Here is a 16525-nt window from a genome sequence, read left to right as displayed (position 1 = left end):
GAACACTGAGGCCCCACCCCTCTGCCCTGCCTCTTCTCCCAGGTTCCACCCCTGCTCTGCCTCTTCCCTCAAGGCCCTTCCTGCAACTCTCTCCTCTCCTCCCCCTGTCACTCTCTGGATCATCCCTGTGACACTCTGCACTCTAAAGCACCCTATATTTACCATGGTGATGTAATTATGGTATGTTTTGTACAAAGCATGTCCTGTGAGGTATCATTCTAAAAATCTTAATCTGCAAGTTTGTTTAATTTCCTAAGTAACCTGCTTTGGTCTGTTTGCTATTACTTATAATTGCGTAACATCTACCGTTCTGTAGTTAATAAACCTGATTTATGTTTTGTCTGATCCAGTGTGGTTTTGAGTGAAGTGTTTGGGACTCTTAGCTCTGCTAACAAAGGTTGGTGAATATCTTCCCCCACTGAGGGGAGGGCAGACTTATGAGTTCACACTGTAGAGATCTCTGTGTAGTGCAAGATGGTATAATTTTGGGTTTATGGTCCAGTAGGGGTGCAAGGCTGGGGAGCTGGGAAATTCTCTGGTGCCTCCATTATTGGTCCATGAGTGACTTAGGTAAAGCACTCAAGTAACTTAGTTGGATGTGTGGCCACCACCTGCTGTCATTCTGGGTGATAACAGGGCCCAGAGGGGCTGGCTGTATGTCATCAGAAGAGTAAGGGGAGAGGCCAACCCAGCTGAATGGTTTGGGGCACAGAGGTTTCAATAGCTTCCAGGCTGTCCCCCAAAACAACAACCTGGCACCCCTATATTCACCACTGTTATATAATTGCCACAAATATGGCTTTTATATCATTGCCACAAATCTTGTACAAACTGTGTCATGTGAGGTGTCACTGGAAAGACTATGGTTTGCTGAATATGATGATCCTATTTGTATGCACGTCTCATATTTAAAATCTGAACATATGAATATTGATTATGTACCTGTATTTCAAATGTGTTTGCTCCTGTGGTAACTCCCACAAGGTAGTTTACATCCAGTCGAGCCAGCGCTTTGAGAACAATGGGCCATGGGAGAAGCTTCTCCCCACCGGATGGACTTTTCTGTAGATGTTGTAGCCAGAATATGGGTAATGGCCTCTGCTATGACTCACTGAAGCATGCAAGGAAATGTGACCAGCTCATGTGACACCAGACTCCATCTTCTGCCTGTACTTTCCCACTAATTGTGCTGGGGGCTTTGTTTGGGACAATGAAGTTCCCTGCACCTGGCAGAAGCTATAAAAAGGGGAAGTGATATCATCACTTGGCTTTACTCCCCTCCAACCCCCCCCCCCACACACACACACACAAATGCAACATGTCAAAGGATAAGATTTAGAGGGAAAAGATTTTGACTGGGGAGCTGGAAAAGAGAAATCCCGGCCAGTGTATGGAAGGCTGATGAACTGTTTGTACCATCAGGATGAGATACTGCTTGATTCAAACCCTGTCTAGTTTAGGGAACTCAGATGGTGATTTTGCTGTATCTCTCAGGTCATCTACTTTGGTCTCTACACCTTGTTATAATCACTAAAAATCTATCCTTCTGTAGTGAATAAATCGCTTTTATGTTTTTTACCTAAAACAGTGTGTTGTTTGAAATGCAAAATGGAAATCTGCTCAAGGAGAGGGGCTGGTGCATTGTTCCCTCCACATTGAGGGAGGGGCAGACTTGTGAATAAACCAGGCTTCTGACCAGGGCAAGATGGTACAGCTCTGGGGTTCTAAGCTGGTGAGCTGAGGGGAATTGACTGGAGCCTCACTATTGTTGGTTCATGAATGGCTGGCGAAAGCATTCATGTAACTCAGCCGGGTGTGTCCCTGCCTGTGAATGTTTGTGTGAATGCAGGACCTGGAGGGGTCTGCAGCTTGTCACATGATCACAGTGTGAGAGGGGACTCAGACTGGTGTGCCATAGGGCTCAGCGGTACCCCAATTCCAGGTTGCACCCCGGGGAAGTCCTTCACAGTGGCACAGCAAACAGGGTAAAATGCACATCTTGCTCTGAGTGAGATTTGCACTTCATACACTGGTGTAGAAATTTTAAGGAAGATTTTAAGTGTGGTGGCTGGAGATCAGTCAAAGAGGTTACCAGTATGTTGTTTTCTGTTTGCTTATTTCAGGAAAGGGAAGTAGGGACAGAAAAGTAACAAGATGAGTGCAAAGAGCTAAACAATTGTGAAATCGGAGCTATTCAAATTGTAGGCAGTAGAAAAATAAAAAGAGCAGAGGAGAATATTGCAGCTAAAGCTGGCAGAAGCTGCCAGAGATGAGGCTGAACACAGAAGGGCTATGGAACTAAAACAAAAAGAAAGTGAGGAGAAAGAGAGAGAGCGCGGAATCACCAGTTGGACTTCCTGGAAAAGCAGAACCACTCCACTGATTCCCACCTCTCCAAAAATCCTCAAATGGGAACAGCTGTGTCCTGCATACAACGAGGCAGGAGATATTGCTGAATACTTCACTACCTTTGAGAGACTGTGTATGATTCATAAGATTCCTGATGACAAGATGACAAGAAGATTCCCACTTTAGTTGCTAATTTAACTGGTAAAGCTGTGGATATATTCAATAAAATGCCATCTGATGATGCTTTAGATTATTGTAAATTCAAAGAAATGGTTTTGAAACCATTTCAGATTACTCCTGAAATGTATAGAGTGACATTTAGGAATCTTAAGTGGGGTGCTGGTACGTAACGTGAAATACGTTAACAAAATGGAAGATTTGATGGGAAAGTGGGTAAGGGACCCAGGTGTTACAAGCTTTGAAGGAATGTTTGACCTAGTTGGTCAGGAGCACATCTGTCATAAATATAAAGGGAAGGGTAAACCCGTTTAAAATCCCTCCTGGCCAGAGGAAAACTCCTCTCACCTGTAAAGGGTTAAAAAGCTAAAGGTAACCTCGCTGGCACCTGACCAAAATGACCAATGAGGAGAAAAGATACTTTCAAAAGCTGGGAGGAGGGAGAGAAACAAAGGGTCTGTGTGTCGGTCTATATGCTGTTTTTGCCGGGGATAGACCAGGAATGGAGTCTTAAAACTTTTAGTAAGTAATCTAGCTAGGTATGTGTTAGATTATGATTTCTTTAAATGGCTGAGAAAAGAATTGTGCTGAATAGAATAACTATTTCTGTCTTTGTATCTTTTTTGTAACTTAAGGTTTTGCCTAGAGGGATTCTCTATGTTTTGAATCTAATTACCTTGTAAGGTATCTACCATCCTGATTTTACAGAGGCGATTTCTTTACTTCTATTTACTCCTATTTCAATTAAAAGTCTTCTTGTAAGAAAACTAAATGCTTTTTCCTTGTTCTCAGATCCAAGGGTTTGGGTCTGTGGTCACCTATGGAAATTGGTGAGGCTTTTTATCCAACATTTCCCAGGAAAGTGGGGGTGCAAGTGTTGGGAGGATTGTTCATTGTTCTTAAGATCCAAGGGTCTGGGTCTGTAGTCACCTGGGCAAATTGGTGAGGCTTTTTACCAAACCTTGTCCAGGAAGTGGGGTGCAAGGTTTTGGGAAGTATTTGGGGGGAAAGATGTTTCCAAACAGCTCTTCCCCAGTAACCAGTATTTGTTTGGTGGTGGTAGCAGCCAATCGAAGGAAAAAGGGTGGAATATTTTGTACCTTGGGGAAGTTTTGACCTAAGCTGGTAAAGATAAGCTTAGGAGGTTTTCATGCAGGTCCCCACATCTGTACCCTAGCGTTCAGAGTGGGGGAGGAACCTTGACAACATCTTAAAAACATGTAAAGATGATGTGAAACAGCGTCTATAGGATAAAAAGCTGAAAACCACAGACGGAGGGATTACACTTAGTGGGAAGTATGGTCCCATTTTACCCCTTTCTTCTAATCCCCAACCCTAATCTCCTGTAAAAACAGAAGAGTCCAGAATTATCATTGTAATTCCACTGATCACCTAAAAAATAAATGCTCTGTGCTCAGAGGAAGCAGGCAGCAGGTAGCTCATGCAAATGCTGCAATTATGAGCACAGAAACCCCTCAGGCACCTGTCACTTATCTTACTAGGTTTGTAAAATTAGCCTCTGCAGAACTAGGCATGAAGCACGTAGTTAGGATGAGTATACTGCAACAAGGTGAGAAAATTCTTGTGCCTTTGGCTAAAGTGCACATAGAAACCCAAGGTTTGGAAGCTGTATTATCAGTGAGGGTGGTAGACGATACCCCTATTGATATGCTAATTGGCAATGATTTCTTCCATGTAGCTCAGGCTGTTAAATTGTCTGCCTGCAGCAAGAAGGAGCATTCTGCTGGGACCTCAGAGGGAAAGGGGAAAGTCTCAGGAACTGGTGAAGGGAAGAGAGAGAGTCTCCTTGATTCCTCTACAGCAGTGGGAAACTGCATGCTTCCGGGGTAGGGGTGGTTCAGACCAGCTCTTGCCCTTCAGCTGAAGGCAGCTCTGACTCAAGGAGAAAAATGTCTATGTTGCAGCTAAACAAGGGACAAGTCCAGTGCTAGGCAGCATAGGGAGATGTGTTCCAGAGGGGAGCCTAGAGAAGGGTGATAGAATCACAGAAATCACTGAGGAGGTGCGTGTGAGTTCCTTTAACACTGCAGCAGGAGGCAACACCACCCCAGGAAGGGAGGGGCGTGTAGAGCCTGCCACAGAGACAACTGTCCAGGTTGTTAGCTGTGACTCCTTCATGGCTGACTGGGGGATAGATTCCACTCTAGAGAGCATAGGAGTAGGTGTCCTAGGTGAGGCCCAGAGGAGGAAACTGGGGGACGAATAGTGGGAGTACAGGAATGTCTCCTAACTGATTACATGGGGGAGGATGCCCAGGACAGAATGGACGATTCAGCATTTGTGCTCCCAGGCACCCAACCTGTTGCTCAGCCTTTCAGAAAGAACTGACCTCCGGAAGAGGAGCCGTCACACAACTGACCTCTCGGGGATAGAGAGGGGTGACGCAGGGTATTCCAATCCAGCTCCCGATTATTCAGGACTTTGTTCCTGATATGCTTGTGAAAAGTAACTCTGTCCCTCTCAGACAGGATGCAGGTCCAACTGAATCAATGGTTTTCTGTGGAAATGCTGATGACCCAACTGACAGAGGGGAGGAGGAAATTCCCTGGGTTGGGAAGACTTTGTATTTTAAAGAATCCTTATTGAGGTTACAGGGACAAACCATCCCGATGTGTAGAAAGAAGAGTAAATATGGCAGGCGACCAGCTTGGCTTAACAGTGAAATCCTTGCTGACCTTGAACACAAAAAAGAAGCTTACAAGAAGTGGAAGATGTTAAGAGTAACAAGAAGTTAGGTATGTTAGCAACAAGAAGAAAGTCAAGGAAAGAGTGGGCCCCTTACTGAATGAGGGAGGCAACCTAGTGACAGAGGATGTGGAAAAAGCTAATGTACTCAATGCTTTTTTTGCCTCTGTCTTCACGAACAAGGTCAGCTCCCAGACTACTGCACTGGACAGCACAGCATGGGAAGGAGGTGACCAGCCCTCTGTGAAGGAAGAAGTCGTTCAGGACTATTTAGAAAAGCTGGACGAGCACAAGTCCATGGGGCAGCATCCGAGAGTGCTAAAGGAGTTGGCGGATGTGATTGCAGAGCCTTTGGCCATTATCTTTGAAAACTCATAGTGATTGGGGGAAGCCCCGGAGGATAGGAAAAAGGCCAATGTAGTGCCCATCTTTAAAAACGGGAAGAAGGAGGATCCTGGGAACTACAGGCCAGTCAGCCTCACCTCAGTCCCTGGAAAAATCCTGGAGCAGGTCCTCAAGGAATCAATTCTGAAGCACTTCGAGGAGAGGAAAGTGATCAGGAACAGTCAGCATGGATTCACCAAGGGCAAGTCATGCCTGACTAACCTAATTGCCTTCTATGAGGAGATCACTGGCTCTGTGGATGAGGGGAAAGCAGTGCACGTGTTCTTCCTTGACTTTAGCAAAGCTTTTGAGACGATCTCCCACAGTATTCTTGCCAGCAAGTTAAAGAAGTATGGGTTGGATGAATGGACTATAAGGTGGATAGAAAGTTGGCTAGATTGTCGGGCTCAACGGGAATTGATCAATGGCTCCATGTCTAGTTGGCAGCCGGTATGAAGTGGAGTGCCCCAAGGGTCGGTCCTGGGGCCGGTTTTGTTCAATATCTTCATAAATGATCTGGAGGATGGTGTGGATTGCACCCTCAGAAAGTTTGCAGATGACACTAAACTGGGAGGAGAGGTAGATACGCTGGAGGGTAGAGATAGGATACAGAGGGACCTAGACAAATTGGAGGATTGGGCCAAAAGAAATCTGATGAGGTTCAACAAGGACAAGTGCAGAATCCTGCACTTAGGATGGAAGAATTGCATGCACCGCTACAGACTAGGGACTGAATGGCTCGGCGGCAGTTCTGCAGAAAAGGACCTAGGGGTTACAGTGGATGAGAAGCTGGATATGAGTCAACAGTGTGCCCTTGTTGCCAAGAAGGCTAATGGCATTTTGGGATGTATACGTAGGGGCATTGCCAGCAGATCGAGAGACGTGATCGTTCCCCTCTATTCGACACTGGTGAGGCCTCATCTGGAGTACAGTGTCCAGTTTTGGGCCCCACACTACAAGAAGGATGTGGAAAAATTGGAAAACGTCCAGCGGAGGGCAACAAAAATGATTAGGGGACTGGAACATATGACTTATGAGGAGAGACTGAGGGAACTGGGATTGTTTAGTCTGCGGAAGAGAAGAATGAGGGGGGATTTGATAGCTGCTTTCAAGTACCTGAAAGGGGGTTCCAAAGAGGATGGATCTAGACTGTTCTCAGTGGTAGCTGATGACAGAACAAGGAGTAATGGTCTCAAGTTGCAGTGGGGGAGGTTTAGGTTGGATATTAGGAAAAACTTTTTCACTAGGAGGGTGGTGAAACACTGGAATGCGTTACCTAGGGAGGTGGTGGAATCTCCTTCCTTAGATATTTTTAAGGTCAGGCTTGACAAAGCCCTGGCTGGGATGATTTAGTTGGGGATTGGTCCTGCTTTGAGCAGGGGGTTGGACTAGATGACCTCCTGAGGTCCCTTCCAACCCTGATATTCTACGATTCTATGACACAGGAAGCAGGTGTGAAAAGACACAGCTTTTAGCCCAGACAGCACAGACCACAGCCCTCTTGGAAAGGGGAGGGGAAGGTCTCAGTGCTGGCAGTGGGGATCACAAGGAGAGTCCAAGAGGGAGGTGGATTATTTCCATGGCCATAACTCTAGGGTTGGGAAGCAGCTCTGCAGGGGGCTAGCCAACATGTAAAGCCCACTTACTTCCTTATCTCATCAGACCCTGGCGTACCAAGACTCCAAAGATCGCCTTAGACTGAGATCGCTACTAAAGGGGTGTGATGTTATTGACATGAACTGTGACCATATAGATCATTGTTGCAAGCAAGGTCCTATAGCGGCACCAAATCTTGTACAAAGAAGGTCAAGTAAGGTGTCTATGAAAAGGTTGTAATTTGCTGGTTATGATTATGCTGTATGTATGTGTGTATCATGTTTATATTTGAAGTTATGGATATTAGCTATGTACTTGTATCTCAATATGTTTGATTCTAAGTAGCATCAGTGAAGCATTTGGTTAGCTTCTTGAGAAAGGACTATTCTAAGTGCCCAGTGAAGAAACACTTAACTGAGAAGGGACCTTCAGAGACTCCCATCCACATCTGAGGAGCTTTCCTGGGAACGATCAAGATAGCACGTGAGCAATGGCTGCTGTCTGCAAACTGAGTCATGCATGGACATGTGACTTACCCATGTGACTCCCAACTCTATCTTGCTGCTGTGATTTTCCACAGTAAGAACAAAGAGGTGTCCTTCCACATGGCAGAGGATATAAAAGACCCTGGAATCCCCTCCATTTTGTCTTCAATCGTGACAGGGTTCCCTCCCCACTCTGAACTCTAGGGTACAGATGTGGGGACCCACATGAAAGACCCCCTAAGCTTATTTCTACAAGGTTAGGTTAAAAACTTCCCCAAGGCACAAATACTTCCTTGTCCTTGGATGGGTACTGCTACCACTACCAAGTGAGTTAGACAAAGATTCAAGAAAAGGACCACTTGGAGTTTCTGTTTCCCTAAAATATCCCCCCACACCCCTTCACCCCCTCTCCTGGGGAGGCTTGAGAATAATCTACCAACGAAATAGGTAAACCAGGTGAGCACAGACCAGACCCTTGGGTTTTAGGACACTTAAAACCCCAATCAGATTCTTAAAAACAGAACTTTATTATAAAGAAAAGAAGTAAAAGAAGCACCTCTGTAAAATCAGGATGGAAGGTAACTTTACAGGGTAATCAGATTCAAAACACAGAGGATTCCCCTTTAGGTAAAACTTTAAAGTTACAAAAAATAGGGATAAATCTCCCTCTAAGCACAGGGAAAATTCACAAGCTAAAACAAAAGAGAACCTAATGCGCCTTGCCTTGTTTACTTACACTTTTTGTAGTATCAGAGACTCATTTCAGGATTGTTTGGAGGAGATGGATTTCCCTGACCTGGTGCCTCTCTGCCTCCCAAGAAAACACAAAGAAAACACAAAACAAAAACCTTCCCCAAAGATGTGAAGGTATCTTCTCCCCTTATTGGTCCTTTTGGTCAGGTGCCAGCCAGGTTATCTGAGCTTCTTGACCCTTTACAGGTAAAGGAGGGATTTTATGCTATCTTTAGCTGTATGTTTATGATCCTGCTTCTGACTTCTGGAGGAACTGTGCTTGAAACTGAAGCTCTGAACAAAAGACTGAACAACCCATCCAGGAAGGGATGTTTGTACTCCAGAGACTTGATTGCTTTAAATCAGCAGTAATCCCATCAAGCCTGACACAAGCTTGAATGAAGAACTTTACAATTGTTGTATGTATTTGATTCCATTTAACCAATTTTAACACTCCTCTATATTTCTTTCATTTTATAAATAAACCTGTAGATTTGAGATTCTAAAGGATTGACAACAGCATGATTTGTGGGTAAGATCTAACTTGTATATTGACCTGGGTCTGGGGCTTGGTCCTTTGGGATCGGGAGAACCTTTTTCCTTGAACTGAGGAATTGGTTTTCATAACCATTCAGCCCCATAAGGAGTGGTACTGGTGGTGATACAAGGGAACTGGAGTATCTGAGGGCATTGCTTGTATGACTTCTGGTTAGCCAGTGGGGTAAAACCAAAGTCCTCTCTGTTTGGCTGGTTTGGCGTGCCTTAAAGGTAAAGGACCCCAGCCTTGGGCTATGACTGCCCTGCTCTAAGCAATTTGTCCAGAATTGATACTCTCATTAGTGTCCTGCCAAAGGCCATCTCTTTTCAAGGGGATATTGAGGGGAAAGGAAAACCAGTAACTAAACAACTGTTAAGGTTCAGGAAGGAGTTGAAGGATTTCCCCCTGATCTCTGTAATGTCCCGTATCAATTTTCATAACTTCTAATTTGTATTGCTTGCTATCTATTTTCCCTTTTTACCATTAGTTATATATTGCTTCCCGCCCCGCCCCCGCCCTCCTTGCTGCCTTCACTTTGCTACTGAACTGGGTTTTTAACCAAAGTTCTCCACTTTCTTGACTGTGGAATCAACACTTATTAGCTCTCTCATAAATTCTTGTTAAAGAACTTCCATTTTTCATTCCCATTTTTCTGTCTAAATTTTTCCTCCCACTCAGTTTTGCTGATCATTTGTTTCCTCTTTGGGGAATTGGCCCTTTTGAAGGGTATCTGTAGATAGCTATTACTGGCTGGGAGCTGTTCTCTGTTTGTCCATTCAATGTAATCAGTTCCATTCTTTTATTTTATTCTCCTCTATCCTATGCCTCATTATTTGTCTCTTCTTTAAACTAACCAGTCCTAGACTTTTCAGTCTCTCCACATATGGAAGCCTCCCCCTTTCTCACAGCCTGCCTGGGAAATCCCCTTTCTATCTGCTACATCCTTTATAGAGACTGGGTGACCAAAACTGAGTGCATCTCCAGAGCAGGATATTCTCCCTCCCATTCCTTAGGCATCTGAACATTGTCTTTGTTGTGGCCACTGCCGCAAATGAGCAGGTGTTTCCGTGGAGCTGCTATCAATGATGCCCCAGTCTTTTCCCTGAGGTGGGTTCTAGTTGGGATGTTTCCCCCGGCGCATGTCTTGGCAAAGGTGGATTTTTTCCCCACTCTGAGATTTTCAGTAACTAGGTGAATGAGAAGCTTCCTACAGCTTGGCTCTGTATCCTGGGTTTCATTGCATTAAGGCTATGTGAAAATTGGCAGACTTTTTTCACTGGAAGTTTGGTCAATGACTAAAAAGCCATTAAAGAAAATTGTTGTTGCATATTCACACTGCCTCTCTCTTTCGGCATAGCACGTCCACACGTGGGGCGGTCGCAACGACAGTGAGAGCAATGCACTGTGGGTAGCTATCCCACAGTTCAGCTCTCCATCTTGTGCACATAGGTGTTGTGGGAAGGCAGAGCAGATCACAGCATATCATGGCTCCAGGCTCAATGTCCCATGATGCATTTATTTCCATCCCAGCATTTTCCAACGTCCTGTGTGTCATTTTCCAACGTCCAGTGTTTTCTGCTCAGTCTGCCCCCTCTGTCTGCGGGAATGGATCCCGCACAGCTCTCCTAGCTGTCAGTAGCACATCGTGAATGGCAGTTGAGTCAATCTCGAAGCTGCGAAAGCAACAGGAGTCACAGTTGCCTGACACAATGTCTGACATGGATAAGAGCAGCATTAGATTGCTTTTGGCATTCACAGAACAGCTGAGCATGGTGGAACGACATTTTTGGGCTCGGGAAACTAGCAGTGAGTGGTGGAATCGCATCGTTCTGCAGGTCTGGTATGACGTGCAGTGGCTGCAGAACTTCTGGATGTGGAAAGCCACCTTCCTGGAATTGTGTACTGAACTCACCTTAGCCCTCCTGCGCAAGGACACCCAAATGAGAGCTGTGAAGTCGTACCTGGGAAACCTGGATAACAGTAAGGAGCATTTCAAGAATAGGCTGAGTAGGAGTAGAATGATGGTGGAATGTGCATTCGGCCGATTAAAAGTGCACCGGTGATGCCTTTTTGACAGGGTAGACCTCAATGAGGAAAATATTCTCCTGGTTCTAGCCATGTGTTGCATCTTGTATAATACTTGTATAGGTAAGGGCATAAAGTTTTCTCAGGGGTCCACTGCTGAAACAGAACACATGGCTGCTGATTTTAAGCAGTCCAATATCAAGGCTAGCAGATAGCACAATGGGGGGCAATTCAAATCAGGGAGGCTTTACGGCAACACTTTGAAAATGAGAACAAGTAATATTTATTGCTATGCATGGGATTGTAATGCATAATGAAGTCCAGTTTTGGTAGGGTAGGAAGCAGTTGTGATTGTTCTGGTCCAGGTTTCAATATAAGGAAAAGACAAAACTGCTTGCTAGTTTGCTGCTGCCATCTGTTATCATAACTTCAACAGAAACAAATAAAGAGGGCTTATTCTTCAAATAACTTTGCTTTTATTGCCAAAAAACCCACAGCACCATACGCACACTTACACTGCTGAGCATAAGTCCAGCTTTCATTTGAAAAGGAGTCTGCGGAGGTGGAATGAACAGTAAAGTGAGATGTCTCAGAAATCGGAAAGGAATGAGTGGGCGGAGTTTGGGGAAGACATGGGAAAGAGTTCTGAATGTGCTGAAGGGGAGGGCGGGCACCCATCTGCTCAGTCTGGAGCATCAGGAGGGACTGCAGCATGTTGGTTTGCTGCTCCAAAACTTTCATCAGTCTCTCCATTTCATCCCTAGAGTATGCTTCATTTTCTTTCCTTTCCTGCTTCTCGCTTTCCCTCCACTGCCTGCATTCCGTCTTGTCTGCATCAGAGTATTGCTGCACCTCCCGGAACATATCTTCCTTGCTCCATCTTTGGTGCTTTCTTATCCGGTGGAGACACTCGGCTGGAGTGGAGGGGGTGCCTCCTTTCAAGAACATATCCGGTGAAGCACACGTAACAATAAACAGAAGCATTATTGTTAACTATATGTACAGCATTGAAATGCTACTTTAAAATACAGCCGTGGTAACACACCAGTCTCTTTCCCCATAGCCCCTGACAAGCACACATGCCAGTGAACAATGCAAGCATGGCGAGTGAGAAATGGGCCAATTACAGTGATAAAATCAAGCAGGGTGTCTACACTGGCACTTTGGAGACAAAAAGTTTGAGTAAAAACCTTGCAGCTTTCGTCCAGGTGGCTTTATTACATCACTGAAACTGAGGAGTTCCATCATGGAAAGTGTTTGAGGTGTTAACACCTCCACTATTTCATCACCAAATGCTGCCTTTTGGCAAAAAAAGCTTGGCAGTGTAGACACGGCCGAGGGACCAATAAGGGAAAACAAGTATCCACTCATGCTTCCTGCTGGTGCCTATTAAGGTTTCCCACACCAGGATGTGTAGGAATTATTGACAAAGGGAGCACTATAAAATATAGAATTGGCATTATTAGGGTCTTTTGTTCATAATTCATTTATCTGAATAATGAAAATATCTTTTTTCAGTGTGTGTGGAATGACCAACCTGCTTCATCAATGAGAACAGCCTCCAGTAGTGCATGAAGTGTCTCATATTAACACTGTCTCTCCATCCAGGTATTTGTCCTGCGACTATCGCCCTACAGCCTGGGTTCATACAGGAAGTCAGGGGATCGTACGGTACATGCAGGAAACACCATTCTGCCTCAGCGTTGGAAACCTTCTCTCCTACTCCATGTCAGATTCCAACTCAACTGACTTCACCAACCCCTCCACCTTCATCCTGCTGGGCATTCCTGGCCTGGAGGCAGCCCATGTCTGGATCTCCATCCCCTTCTGTGCCATGTACGCCATAGCCATCTTGGGGAACTTCACCATCCTGTTCATCGCGAAGAGGGAGCCAAGCCTCCATGGGCCCATGTACTATTTCCTCTGCATGCTGGCCATCACCGACCTGGTCCTGTCTACATCCATCCTACCCAAAATGCTGAGCATCTTCTGGTTCATTTCCAGGGAGATCAATTTCAGTGCCTGCCTCACCCAGATGTACTTCATTCTCAGATTCTCTGTGATACAGTCTGGGATCCTCGTGGCCATGGCTTTTGATCGCTCTGTGACCATCTGCGATCCCTGAGACATTCCACCACCCTGACAAACCCTGTGGTGGTCCAAAATTGGCCTGGTTGTGGTGCTGCGTGGTGTCATGCTCATACTGCCCTATCCCTTCCTGGTGAGGAGGTTGCCATATTGCAGAGCCAACACCATTCCAAACACCTATTGTGAGCACATCGCTGTGGTGAAGTTGGCCTGTGCCGACATCTGCCTCAGAAGTTACTACAGCCTCTCTGTGGCATTCTTGGCGATCGGTCTAGATGTGCTTTTTATCACCATGTCCTATACCCAGATCCTCAGGGCCATCTTCAGCCTCCCAACAAAGGATGCCCACCTCAAGACTTTTGGGACATGTGGCTCCCACCTCTGTGTCATCTTAGCCTTTTACATCCCACATCTCTTTGCCGCCCTCACGGAACGGTTTGGGCACAATGTGGCCCTGCATTTGCATGTTCTCATGGCCAACATGTACCTCCTGGTGCCCCCCATGCTAAACCCCATCATCTATGGGGTGAAGACTCAGGAGATCCAGAGTAGGCTGCTCCAGCTCTTTACTCAGAAAGGGACCTAAAGTTTTCTCCTGGTCTCTGGCTCTCAGACAAAACTGCATGCAGAGCTCGCTGGTAATATGGTGGTGGGCCCCTTCCCTGAATCACTGACTGGCCAGTCAAAGAGACATTAAATCCTTTCCTGACCTTACTGTGCTGTGTCAGCGTGACAAACAGGGGAATCCATCTTTGTGTAACTCATAGGGTTGCCACTCTTCTAATTGCTGGTAACTGGAAACCTGAAGCCCCACCCCTCTGCCCTGCCTCTTCCCCCAGGTTCCACCCCTGCTCTGCCTCTTCCCCTTAAGACCCCACCCCTCACTCACTGCTCTCCTCCCCACCCCCTGTCACTCTCTGGATCATCCCTGTGACGCTCTGCACTACTGTGCTTCGTTTGGGACAATGAATTTCCCTGCACCTGGCAGAAGCGCTGAAAAGGGGAAGTGACATCATCACTTGACCTCACTCCCCTCACAATTCAACACCTCAGAACACAGCTAGAGGGAAAAGATTTTGAATGAGGAGCTGTTCTCAAGCTGGAAAGGAGAAATCTCAGCCCGTGTATGGAAGACTCAGGGTGAGAAAGCACTTGAGTCAAACCCTTTTAAGTTTATAGAACTTAGATTGCAATTTTGCTTCATTTCTTAGGTAATCTACTTTGATCTGTTAACTTATTAGTTATAATCACTTAAAATCTATCTTTCTGTAGTTAAGAAATCGGTTTTATGTTTTTTTACCTAAAACAGTGTGTTGTTTGAAATGCAAAAGGGAAATCTGCTCCAGAAGAGAGGCTGGTGCATTGTCCTCTCCACATTGAGGGAGATGCAGACTGGATAATAAATTTACACTGGTCAGGCTTCTGACCAGGGCAAGACAGTACAGCTCTGGGGTCCTAAACTGGGGAGCTGGGGGGAATTGGCTGGAGCCTCTCTATTGTTGGTTCATGAGCGGCTGGCGAAAGTCATGTAACTCAGCTCGGTGTGTCACTTCCTGTGAATGTTTGTGTGACTGCAGGACCTGGAGGGGTCTGCAATTTGTTACATAATCACAGTGTGAGAGGGGACTCAGATTATAGTGTGCCAGAGGGCTCAGGGGTACCCGAGTTTGAGGTTGCGCTCTAGGGAAGTCCAGCACAATGAGCAGGGTGAAATGCACCACTTCTTGTTCTGAGATTTGTACTTCATACACTGGTATAGAAATTTTAAGTGAGATTTGAAGTGTGGTGGCTGGAGATCAGTCAAAGAGGTGGCCAGTTTGCTATTTTCTGTTTGCTTATTTTGGGAAAAGGAAGTAGGGACAGAAAAGCAGCAAGATGAGTGCAAACAGCAAAAGGATTGTGAAATCGGAGATATTCAGTTTGCAGGCAGTAGAAAAAGAAAAAGAACACAAGAGAATTTCGCAGCTAATGCAGGCAGAGTCTGCCAGATAGGGGGCTAAACACAGAAGGGGTACGGAACTAAAACACAAGAAAGTGAGAAGAAAGAGAGAGAGCGGAATCACCAATTAGACTTGCTGGAAAAGCAGAACCAGAACTCTTCCACTCCACTCATTCCCACCTCTCCAACAATCCTCAGATGAGAACAGCTGTGTCCTGCATACAATGAGGCAGGGGATATTGCTGAATCCTTCACTACCTTTGAGAGGCTGTGTGTGATTCATAAGATTCCTGATGACCAGAAGATGCCCACTTTAGTTACTAATTTAACTGGTAAAGCTCTGGATATATTCAATAAAATGACAATTGATGGTGCTTTAGGTTATTGTAAATTCAAAGAAATGGTTTTGAAAGAAAAAGAAAAGGAGTACTAGTGGCACCTTAGAGACTAATCAATTTATCTGAGCATAATCTTTTGTGTAGGGAATGATGTTGGTTCTGCAATATGGCCACCTCCTCGTTAGGAAGGGATGGGGCAGTATGAGCATGACGCCACGCAGCACCACGGCCAGTCCAATTTTGGCCACCACAGGGTTTGTCAGAGTGGTGGATCACAGATGGCCACGGAGCAATCAAAAGCCATGGTACGAGGATCCCAGAATGCATCACAGAGCAGCTGAGACTGAAGTACGTCTGGGTGAGGCAGGCACTGAAATTGATCTCCCTGGAATTGAACCAGAAGATGCTCAGCATTTTGGGTAGGATGGCCGTAGACGGGACCAGGTCGGTGACGACCAGCATGCAGAGGAAATAGTACATGGGCCTATGGAGGCTCGGCTACCTCTTCACGATGAAAAGGATGGTGAAGTTCCCCAAGATGGCTATGGCATACATGGTGCAGAAGGGAATAGAGATCCAGACATGGGCTGCCTCCAGGCCAGGAATGCCCAGCAGGATGAAGGTGGAGGGGTTGGTGAAGTCGGTTGAGTTGGAATCTGACATGGAGTAGGAAAGAAGGTGTCCAACGCTGAGGCAGAACGGTGTTTCCTGCATGTACCGTATGTTCCCCTGACTTCCTGAATGTGCCCAGGATCTAGGGTGATGGTCGCAGGACAAATGCCTGGATGGAGAGACAGTGTTAATATGAGACACTTCATGCACAGCTGGAGGCTAGTCTCATGGATGAAGCAGATTGGTCGCTCTTCACAAACTGAAAAATGACATTTTTATGATTAAGATAAATGAATTATGAACAATTGCCCCTACTGATGTCAATTCCATATTTTATGGTGCTCCTTTCATCAATAATTCCTACACATCGTGGTGCGGGAAACCTTAATAGGTGCCAGCAGGAAACACGAGTGGATACTGATTTTCCCTGATTGTTCCTTAGGCCTTATATGTACTGCCAAGTTTTTTTGCCAAAATGCAGCAGTTGGTGAAGAAATAGTGGAGGTGTAAACACTACAAAGCCGCTTTTGATGATGGAACTCCTTAGTTTCAGGGA

At 45.7% G+C, this 16525-nt stretch overlaps 1 pseudogene; it reads left to right on the top strand.

Annotated features, from left to right (window-relative positions):
• Positions 1 to 12667: 12667 nt before the first annotated feature.
• Positions 12668 to 13666, top strand: LOC144279718 (olfactory receptor 52R1-like; annotated as a pseudogene).
• Positions 13667 to 16525: the final 2859 nt, after the last annotated feature.

Source organism: Eretmochelys imbricata, chromosome 1 (assembly GCF_965152235.1).
Source record: "Eretmochelys imbricata isolate rEreImb1 chromosome 1, rEreImb1.hap1, whole genome shotgun sequence".
Lineage (NCBI taxonomy): Eukaryota > Metazoa > Chordata > Testudines > Cheloniidae > Eretmochelys > Eretmochelys imbricata.
Note: the sequence above shows the minus strand (reverse complement) of the source record. Positions and strands in the feature narration are given on the sequence as shown.